This window comes from Physeter macrocephalus, chromosome 17, assembly GCF_002837175.3.
Source record: "Physeter macrocephalus isolate SW-GA chromosome 17, ASM283717v5, whole genome shotgun sequence".
Lineage (NCBI taxonomy): Eukaryota > Metazoa > Chordata > Mammalia > Artiodactyla > Physeteridae > Physeter > Physeter macrocephalus.
In genome coordinates this window covers 42,404,103-42,415,898 of record NC_041230.1, presented here as the reverse complement: position 1 = coordinate 42,415,898, position 11,796 = coordinate 42,404,103, and the positions used below count along the sequence as shown (strand labels likewise).

Here is an 11,796-nt window from a genome sequence, read left to right as displayed (position 1 = left end):
GCGGAGCGGCTGGGCCCGTGAGCCATGGCCGCTGAGCCTGCGCGTCCGGAGCCTGTGCTCCACAATGGGAGAGGCCACAACAGTGAGAGGCCCGCATACCGCAAAAAAAAAAAAAAAAGGGGGGGGTATGTATCTGCATCTGATAATATGTGATCATTATAAAAATATTAAAGGGAAAGTAGAAATTTTATCATAATTCCACCACCCAAAGATAACTACTGTTAGCATTTTGGTGCCAATCCTTCCACATTTAATCATATTTAAGAATTGTTAATGTAAGTGAGAGCATATGCTATAAATTATTTTTAGCCTGCTTTTTTTCACTTAACAATATATCTGGAACATTTTTACATATCATCACCTAAAGATGTAGTAAATATTTTTAACCAGTCCTTCTTATTGGATATTTAAGTGGCTTCCAAATTTTCATTACAACAAATTACAATGTAATTAATATCCTTTAATACATTTGTGATCAATTTTCCTGTTTTCTTTAAGCACTTTGAAGATACCATTCTATTGTTTCTTGTCTTCCACCATTTCTGTTGAGAACTCAGTTTATAGTCTTATTGCTCATTTGAGATAATAAGTCTTTTCCTCTGACTGCGTTAAGATTTTCCTTTTGTCTTTGTTTTTCAGCAGTCTTACTATAATGTTCCCAAGTGTGGTTTGCATTTATCCTTCTTGGGGTTTATTGCACTTTTTGAATCTGTGGATGAATGTATTTCATCAAATTTGGAAACTTTTTTAGTCATTATCTCTTCAAATATTGCTTATGCTCAATTTTCCCATTTCTTTTTTTTTTTTTTTTTTTTTGTGGTACGCGGGCCTCTCACTGTAGTGGCCTCTCCTGTTGCGGAGCACAGGCTCCGGACGCGCAGGCTCAGTGGCCATGTGTCACGGGCCTAGCCGCTCTGCGTCACGTGGGATCTTCCCGGACCGGGGCACGAACCTTTGTCCCCTGCATCGGCAGGCGGACTCTCAACCACTGCGCCACGAGGGAAGCCCTCCCATTTCTTTATATATATATACATATATATATATATATATATATATGTGTGTGTGTGTATATATATATATACACACACACATATATATGAGCTTTTTACCACATTCCACTCAGTTCTTACGTTGTTTTCTGCATTTTGTCCCTATATGCTTTAGTGTGGCTATTTTCTTTGATTTATCTAATTTCCAGTTTACAAAATCTACCTCTAGGTATAACTAACAGGCTATTAAATTCATCTACTGAGTTCTTAATTTGTCATCATAACTTTTCCATGCTAGACTTCCTATTGGATTTTTTTGTAGTTTCCAAGTCTCTGCTCAATATTATCTTTAGTAAGAACATTTTTAAAAATCTGTGTCTGGAAATTCTATCACTTGGCTCTCTATGGGTTTGCTCCTATTGTTTATCTTGGTGTTCTATCAGACTATGTTACCTCCTCATATATATACTTGGTTATTTCTGATTGAGTGCTGATCAGTGTATATAAAAAACTGTAGATTTAATTTGAAACACTAAAATGTTATCTTCTTCCAGGTTCTGGCTGGTGATTAGGGGATATTAGCGATCCCAGGTAACCTAATCTAACCATTGGCATTAAGATTCTGTGACGGAATTAAGCCCTGCAGCAAATCACTGGAGTGACTATTTTCTCAATTCTCCCAAGAAGGGTGTGTAGCTAGTACTATCCTACATATAGAAGTTAATTCCTCATATATAAGAGATACCTTAGAACATTAGGGATTAAATACTCTTGGAACCCCAGTGGAGAACTGTCTTAATCAAATCTATGCTTGAAAAACGATCCAAAGCTGAGCTCTAGTTCTTATAAGGACTTATTTCTAGTCTTATTTCTAGTCCCCACTTTACTGGGTCCCACCCTCAAGCATGGGGGATTTCTAGGGCCCTTTCTCCTCAGGCATCCCATGAACTCCTATGTTTTCTTCCCTAACTCTGCTTAATTTTTCAGCCTCTGCAGTATCTCCCAAAAAGTCAGTGTCACTAAGGATAAAGAGGCCCCCCAAATCTGATTGTTTTGGTTTCTTTCTTCTCCTGGATCTTGGCCCCCAAATCCTTCACTGTCCTGGTAGCTCTCTTTTGCTTTCTAACAAGTTTTAAAAATCTATTTTGTCTCGTTCTTTTATTCTTTTAGTTGCTCTGTGTGTGTGTATGCGAGAGAGAGAGAAAGAGAGAGAGAGAGAGAGAGAGAGAGAGAGAGAGAGAGAGAGAGAGAGAGAGAGAGAGAGAGAGAGAGAGAGTTAAATTACCCAACCCACCACTATAGGAAGTAGAATGCCAGAACAAAAGGATACATTTGACAGTTTGACAGCTATGGCCATATTGTCTTCTAGAATGGTTGTACTAATTTACACAAAAACATCAACAGTTTTAATGGCTTCTGTCTTTCCATGTTCTCCCTCAAAAATCAACACTCGAAAATATTTGATAATTTAATAGGTTTTCCTTAAATTTGCACCACTAAAATTTCAAGTTATTTAGGGAAAAATGATGTATTTGCTCTGTGTGTAACATTTTGAACATTCAAAATTATTTTGATGCTCTGTTAGATGTAATTTTCAGTATTAGAGCAAATACACTTTGAACAACCAAGTGATATTATTGGTTATTAATATTAATTTATTATCATCATAATAATGCCTTGTGGCATTTTATATTCCACTGTCTTCTATTGCTATTCAGCATCTGTATCTTTAATGCTTCCTCTCCATGACTGTCCTTTTAAAGACAAGAATACTTGTCTCTGGGTCCCCTCTAGTGCTTGGTAACACAGTGGTCATTAGGCAAGTATTGCTTTGATTACAAGAAACAAGAGCAATCTTAGCAATATTTGGAACAGCTCATTTATTCAAAGGGTTCTCCCAATCCATGTGATCCCTGGAAAAGAAGTTCCTCTAAAGATCAGTGTTGGTTTGACAACACTCTAGAGCATCAGTAAAATTCTCAGAGAGCCCAAACCTTATCACCCTACTCCATTATTTTAGAGTTTTAATCTTCAAACCTGTTTTGAAGGCAATGATTTGTACTCCTTGGTCAAGAGAAAAGTATTCTGACAGAGATCCAACTTTCAGAACGTCAAAGAAAGAGAACTGCAAATACACTGTGGAATAAACTGCAAGACTATTTATAACTGTCAGGCTTAAAGCTTTCCCAATCTGTTATCTTGACTGCCTTCCTTAATAAAAAAAAACAAAAGAGAAAAGGAGATGTGTTGTACAAAAGCAGTGAGCCAATGTTTCTTTGGGAATTATTAATTACTTCAAAGGAGACTTTCTTATTTGTAGCTAGCCATTTCCCTAACCCAGGACAGAATAGGAGTAAAGTAATATCCAGGCTTGTGTTTGTAAGAGTTAGTCTAAATTTTAGTGTTACATTACAAATGCTATGTTTCCACAAGATTTTTGAAGCAGGGATTTTGGCAAAAGGCAGCAAGATGGACAAGCTTGAAAGAACTAGTAAGCTCTAAGGTCAGACTCCTTATTATAGGAGCAAAATATTAAAATGTTTTTAAAATAGGGAAGCTTCTCATCTATGATTACAGTGTCCTGGTTTCACACATGAGAAGCAGGGAGATGTACTACAGAAACCCTTTCACAGCCCTAAAATCTGTGAATGCAATAGATTATATTGCATTAAATTCCAGAAAATGTAACCATGGGCTTTCAAAAACTTGCCATCTAAGATATATATATTAGATGTTCAGTATGATACTTGAGCTCCATTCCTGTGCAGTAAAACAAGAAAAAGGGGGGGAGGGAATGTATAAATAGGAAGAACAAATGGTCATAATTCACAGATTTTATGACTACCTACCTGAAAAATCCTAAAGAACCTATAAATACTTTCTAAAATTAATAAGATAAAGAATGATGGTTACCAAATCAAATACAAAAGTCAACTGCATTTCTATACACAGCAAGAATCAAAAAATTAATTTTTAAGATATTAATTTTACAATAGCAACAAAAATATAAAGTACCTAGAAATAAATCTAACAAAATATACTTAAGACTTTCAAGGAACAAATTGTAAAACTTTACTGAAAGATATTAAGAAAGATCTAAATAAATGGAGAAGTAGGTTATGTTCTTGAAATAGGAGACTCAATATTATAAAACTGTCAATATTCTTCCAACTGATCTATATAATTTTAATGCTCTACTAAACAAAATGCCAGCAGGTAAAATTTGGAGGAATTTGATGGTTCATTATAAAATTTAAGTGTAGGGCTTCCCTGATGGTGCAGTGGTTGAGAGTCCGCCTGCCGATGTAGGGGACACGGGTTCGTGCCCCGGTCCGGGAAGATCCCACATGCCACAGAGCAGCTAGGCCCATGAGCCATGGCCGCTGAGCCTGCGAGTCCGGAGCCTGTGGTCCGCAACGGGAGAGGCCACAACACTGAGAGGCCCGTGTACCACAAAAAAAAAAAAAAAAAAAAAAAAAAAATTCAAAGGGCCAGTAACAACCAAGATGTTACTAAAGAAAAATAAATTGAGGGGACTTGCCCTTTCATATATTAAAGTCTGTTGTAAATCTATTGTAATTAAGATAGTGTGGTATTGGGGCAGAAAGTGCAAAATGACTAAGGAAACAGAATACAGAACTCAGAATAAATGCACACATATGCAAATTTGACTTATGACAGAGCAGGTGTTGAAAATCAGTATGGAAAGGTGGACCACAAAGTATAAAGAGCTAAAACAACTGGGCACCCACATAGGATCTGTGGTAGGCTGAATAATGGCCCCCAAAGATATCCACGTCCTAATTCCTGTAACCTATAAGTATTATTTCATATGGCAAAAAAGGTGAATATTATATGACAAAAGATGTGATTAAGAATTTTTAGTTGGGGATATTATGCTGGATTATCTTGATTACTGTAGCTTAGAAGTTGTCTTGAAATCAGGTCATAGTAGTCTTCCAATTTTATTCTTCTATTCCAAAGTTGTTTGGGTTATTCTAAATTCTTTGCATTTCCATATGAATTTTAGAATGAGCTTGTCAATTTCTACCAAGAAAAAGCTGGATTTTTATTTGAATTGCATTGAATCTATAGATGAATTTGGGGGGAAAATGACATCGTAATATTTAATTTACCCACCTATTAACAAGGTACAGTTCTCCATTTATTTAGGTTTTTAATTTCTCTCAGCAATGTTTTATAGTTTTCAGTGTACAGGTCTTCCACATCTTTTGTCAAATTTATCTTTAAGTAGTTCATATTTCTTAATGCTATTGTATTATAAGTAATATTCCTTTTTAAAAATTCAATTTCCATTGTTCATTGTCTAGAAACACAATTGATTTCTCTCTATATAAATCTTGTATCCTGCAACCTTGTTACACACTTTTCAGTCCTTGTTAAAATATTCTTTAGCACTATCTCCACAGATTTTAATTCAAAAAACATAGATGAAACCCAAGAACCTACATTTTTAATGAGCAGCCAGAGTGACTATGCAGATTCTCTAAGGATATTACCTCAAGAAAGATATGAACACTGTTAATTAACTACATTAACTTCTGACAACAGGGCAGGGTAAGCTGACTCAGCACATCCTTCCACTTAAAATACAAAAAAAAATTATTAAAAGTATGACAAACGTATAGTTTTAATACTTATCCAAGTCCAAAACAAAGAAAGGAAAACACCAGGTGCTAGAAATAAAAAGGGAACTCAGAGATTTTTAAAGTACATACAGCCTTATGGTCTAATGGCTTCAGTTTAAACACCCTCACAGAAATAGGGCATATGGCTTTGTTCCTATCTGGGAATGAAGAACTGAACTTAGATCCCTGCATAAATCTAGGACCTTGGAAAGGACGCCTCTTTCCAAAAAGGAAACTAGAAAAATTCTACCTATTAGTCTAAGGGAGCAGTGACAAAGCTTGTCCTCTACCCTGCAATCTGAATAGGGGACAAAGGCCCCTATGAGAAATCAAAGTCCCATGTATAGGTATGGGATCCAAATTTATATTATATTATAGGTGAAAGAATCAGAAGCTGTGAAAATAAAAGTTGTAAAATCTTGAAGAAATAAAAAATTGTTCTGAAGGAACACTTCCATGATCCAGTACCCATACTATCTTAGTCTGTTTGGGTTGCTGTAATAAAATACCACAGACTGGGTGGCTTAAACAACAAACATTTATTTCTCACAGTTCTGGAGGCCGGGAAGTCCAAGATCAAGGTGCTGGCAGACTCAATGTCTCGTGAGAGTCCTCTTCCTGCTTCACAGATGTTGTCTTCTCACTCACATGGAAGAACGGGCAATGGAGCTTTCCAGGGTCTCTTTTATAAAGGGCACTAACCACCTTCATGAAGGCTCTGCCCTCTACCTAATCACCTCCAAAGTTCCCACCTCCAAATACCATCACATTGAGTATTATGTTTCAAAATATGAATTTTGGGGCAAGGGGGCAGGGACACAAACATTCATTCCATAGCACATGCTAAAGATGAGCTAACAACACAAACATTTCAAGTCATCTGAAGAATCAGTTCAATATGAGGAAAATCAGTGGTTACCAAAAACATGCAAATTAGTACCCCAAGAGTTTGAGATAATAGAAAAGTCTTAAATAAACTCTAACATAGCATTCTCAAAATCTTTAAAGAGGTAAATGAAGAAAGAGAAACCATTTGAAGGAGACAAAAATGAAAGTGTTAAAACCAAACAGAACTTCTAAAACTGAAAAATCAAGTTGATGAAATAAAAACTGAATAGATTAATACACCAGAGTAGAAATAGCTGAAGAAAGAATTAGTCAACTAGAAGAAAGATCTTGGGAAAAAAACCCAGAATGTATCATACAGAGACGAAGAAATCAAAAATATAAAGGAGAAGTTAAAAGACTCTGCAATTCCATGGGAAAGACATATATCTAAAAGAATTTACAGAAGGAAAAAATTGAGATAATGAGATGAAAACAACACTGAAGTGATAATTGCTGAGAATTTTCCAGAAGTGATGAAAGGTTCTTAAATTAAAGAAGCATATCAAGTAGGATAAAGGCAAATCCATCTCAGTGAAACTGTAGAACACCAAAGCATAAAGTAATTCTTAATATCAATCTGATAGAAAGACAGGTAACCTAAAGAAATTAAAATTAGACTGTAGTAGATTTCTCATCTCAACAATTCAGTCCATTGTTCACGCTATGAGGAAGCAAGCAGCCACATGGAGAGGCCACTGATAGGTTCCAGCAAACAGAACCGGGTGAGGTCCCTGCCAACAGCCAGGATCAAGTGCCAGATACATAGGTGGATGAGCTAAAAAATGAAATCAGCTTCTACCTTCAAGCGTGTCCAGCTGTCTTCATGTGGACCAAAGAGAGCTGTCCTTGCTGAATCTGAAATCACAGATCTGTGTGCAAAATAAGTGACTGCTAGTTGTTTGAAGTCACTAAATTTAGGATGGTTTGTTATGCATCAAAAGATAAATAGAACAAAGTGACTTAAGCAAATTAGGGTTTTTATTTTGCTCACATAGGACCCTGGGAAATAAGGATTTGGGGGAGGGTAGGATTTAGGGGATTAGGACATGCTGCTGCTGCAGATGCTGATGATGGTACGGTTGAAAAGAAAAATAAATATTGATTTGATGGCTACTTTCTCTTCATGTTCATAAACCATACATACAACTGTATTTACTATAGGTTTTAATGTTTTAATATATGTTGGAGCTAGTCCTCCCACAATATTCTTGTTGAATTTTCTAGGCAACCCTACTTCATTTATTTCTTCCATAAGAATTTTAGAATCAACCCAATTAAAAAAAACAACCTTACTGATATTACCATTGGGATCACATTGCATTTACAGGGAGAATCGACCTATTTATAACGTTGATTTTCCTGACCAAAAACATGGGCGTTTCTATTTGTTCAAGTTTTCCTAAATTGGGGTATGTATAAAAGACATTGGTATATTATTCCCTGTATTTTTATGTTTGAAATATTTGATAACTGAAAATGTAATTTAAAGTAAATGTAATCTAAAGTAGTTGATCAAGAAAATAATTTCTCATTCATAGGACTAAGATACTTTATATTATTATCAGGTTGCAATCTGATGAGTTTTGAGAAAGACAGCTTACAAATATGTAGAGTATTACTCACTTATTACTCTGAAAATCCAAAAATGTTTTTAATGATTGGGGTGATTTTGCTCTTCCTTTCCTAAATCTCCATTCTTTAGTTTAATTAGGATTAAACTCAAAAGCCTCAAATTGTGCTAAAAACTCAGATGTTTCTCTTATGATGCACAGAGTGAAAATGGACAATAAGGTTCATATTAATCAGGTCTTTAAAGGAAGCAGGTATGTCTGGAGTCATTTCCAACATGCTGCTTTTCTGCATTTGACTCTGAAGCACCCATTAACGAGGTTATCTAGCAATATATTTCACAATTAAAATCAGAAAGTGTTATTTCCTTTGAAGTTCCCATATGGTGACCCAAACCAAATATGTGTAGTTTCCCTTTGAGTTTTTTTTTTTTAAGGCAATCTTCATGGTTAAATTAGGTATTTACACATTCCATTGGAAAGTCAAGATACATGAAAGATCAGCTTTGAGATCTAGACCAAACTATCAGCAAGTCTTTATAAATATCTAACACACAGGTTTAACTACTTCTAAGAAAATTTGAAAATTTTAAATGAAGAAAAAAAATTCAGTTTCAGATTAACTGGAAAGATTTTAATGATGTTGTATTTGCCATATTCATGTCTGAGCAGATCACTCCCCTGCTTAGAGCCCTTCAGTGATTCCTTACTCACTCTGGATGAAGTCCGAGGTTCTTAGTCAGGCAGTCAAGGGCAGCCCTCCAAGAACTGGTTCCCACCTACTACACCAGCCTCCAGCTTCATTTCCTGCCCCCGCCTGTCCCCTCCCAAGTTTCTCTGTCTCTCTCTATTTCACACCCCCAGGAACTTGCAGTTATTTGTCATTTCATGCTCATGGTATATTTTTACATACTGTTTCTCTATGTGTTTCCACAAGTGTTTCCCTGCTTCTCGTGCCCAGCCCCTCCTTTTTTTCACTTGACTAACATATATTTCAAGACTGAGCTGTGTGTCCTGTATTCTTTTCAACTATTATCATTCATTCATTGTATGGCATTACATAACTGTTGATTTATGTGTCAGTTTCCCCCCACTCAATTCTATGTCTTTCTGAGAGCAGGAACTGTGTTTCTGTGCATCTCTGCACTCATGGTGCCTAGATATAAAAGCTTTCAAAAGAAGAAAAGGCTGTAGTTGGAGATGTGGGTTAAATTTCATGCATCCCGAGTGGCCTCCCCAAAACCAATGACACTGGCCTTCCCTGCTACTTCCTGTCTCTGAACATACATTCACACAATGGAACACTATACAACAATGAAAACGAAATGCAAATAGAGCTACAAGCAACAACGTGGATGAGACATGCAGATTGATTCCAATTATGTACATTCCAAAGGCAGGCAGTACTAAATTGTAATGTTTAGTTATACACACGTGGGAGTATAAACTATAAATGAAAGCAAGGAAATAATAATCATGAAGGACAGAATGGTGATTATCTCAGGGAGAGGGTGGGGTGAAGGGAGTGTGATTGGGAAGGAATACACAGGGGGGCTTATTGAGGCTGAAAATATTCTATTATTGATCTTGGTGGCAATTACATAATGTCTGCCTATAATTATTTGTTATACTGTACATGTGTGTGTATTAGGTCCCTATTGCTGCTAGAACAAATTACCACAAACGTAGTGGCTTAACATACAAACTTACTATCTTAAAAGTTATAGAATAATCTCTAAGAAATATTTAAAAAGCAGTGTTAGAACTACTGTGTAAAGTATGCTGTCATTTATGTAAAAAGGTATGAGGAAAAGCATATCTATATGTATTTGCTTTTATATGCTCAAAGCATATAGGAAAACAAAAGGAAAGCAAAATAAAGCGAGGGAAGGAGCTTTTCTATTTGCCTAAGAAGTATTTCTTAGTGGCCTAAAACCAGGAGGTTTTACCAACCTTTGAAGATAATAGTCAGGAATCAGCACCAGCCCTTGAAAAGACACAGAATTGCACAGAATTTACAGGGAAGACAATATGGAATTACTATGTAAACAAAACCCTTCCCTGGCAATCGTATCTTTTAATAAACCACTAACAAAATAAAGAAGAATGTCATGGAGATGGAAAATTACACCGTTCAGTTTACCCAGGATGTGAATTCTGTGGCAGAATTCAGAATTGCAAAGGAAACAATAGATAAATGCAATTAGTTATGTAATGTTTGGGAACCTCCTGGAGAGCAGCCAGCTCCCTGGAATATGGCCAAGCACAACATCCCAGGGGAGCCATTGTTGGGAGGGAGGTCCCAGCACCTGTGATGTGGGGGCCACTGGACCATTTCCAGCCTATGTCTGAACACTGATATACCAACATTTCCTCCAGATCCATTAAGAAGTCCCGGGAAGGGGCTTCCCTGGTGGTGCAGTGGTTAAGAATCCACCTGCCAGTGCAGGGGACACAGGTTTGAGCCCTGGTCAAGGAAAATCCCACATGCCATGGAGTAACTAAGCCCATGCCCCACAACTACTGAGCCTGCGCTCTAGAGCCTGCGAGCCACAACTACTGAGCCCATGTACCACAACTACTGAAGCCCGCACGCCTAGAGCCCGTGCTCTGCAATAAGAGGAGCCACCGCAATGAGAAGCCTGCGCACAGCAATGAAGAGTAACCCCCGCTCACCTCAACTAGAGAAAGCCCGCACTCAGCAACGAAGACCCAACACAGCCAAAAATAAATATAAATAAAATAAATAAATTTATTAAAAAAAAAAAAAAAATAGAAGTCCGGGGTAGATGATGCTGGTCTGAAGTGTGAAAACAGACCTGTCAATCCAGAAGCTCCTAGTCCATTATTCATTCATTCTAGGGCCATCTTGAGAATCTAGCATCCATGGGCAAGGGAGAGAGCAGATCAAACTAGGATTCATTCATTCATTCATTCATTTTTTTCATTTATTTGCTCATTCATTTAATCAGTATTTATTGAATGGCTTTATCTTCCTAGTGCTAACAGCTTAAGACATAGAGCATCATTTCAGCATATACATTTTTAAAACAGGTAAAACTACACTATTTTGCTTAGGGATGAATACATAGGTGGTAAAATTATATATGAAAACAAGAAAATGACTATCATAAAAGTCAAGGTGATGGTTACATCTAGGGACGGTGCAGGAAATATCATCAGCAAGGGATACACACCTGGGGTGGGTGGAGGGCGGCAGAGTCTTGGGTTAAGCAGCCCCCTGTAGACTGCCTGACCCCTTTACACAAAGAGAAAAGTAACTGCATAGATATGGACTGAAAACAGTCCATAGATATGGAATGAAAACAAGATATTGCAGAATAGTGGAATTTTTGCACTTGGGGACAGTAATGATTGTATACTCTTATTACTCTCCCTCCAAGTTTAAAATCACCACGGTCATATTCCTGGGAGACCTACACATTAAACAGCAGAAGTAAGTAGCACTAGCTACCCTAAAAATTAAACCCATTTTCTTATTCTTACATACAAACAGATAACCACAGATCAGAAGACACTGGAAGTAACCCTATGAATGCATACCTGCTACCGTGGATTTTTCTGACTAATAAATGTCAGAAAATTTCTCGGGGCATCCTTATTTAATTGCTTTAAATGGCATTTAATATTATTTATTATTCATGTTTGAGGATTAAAATCTTGTTGTTTGACAAGAGATAA

The 11,796-nt window shown here is 36.8% G+C and overlaps 1 protein-coding gene across 1 annotated transcript in view; it reads right to left on the bottom strand.

Moving 5' to 3' along the window:
* Positions 1–11,796, bottom strand: part of LOC129391400 (hydrocephalus-inducing protein homolog) — a 157,453-nt gene that overhangs the window by 63,963 nt on the left and 81,694 nt on the right. The gene's annotated exons all lie outside the window — the stretch shown is intronic.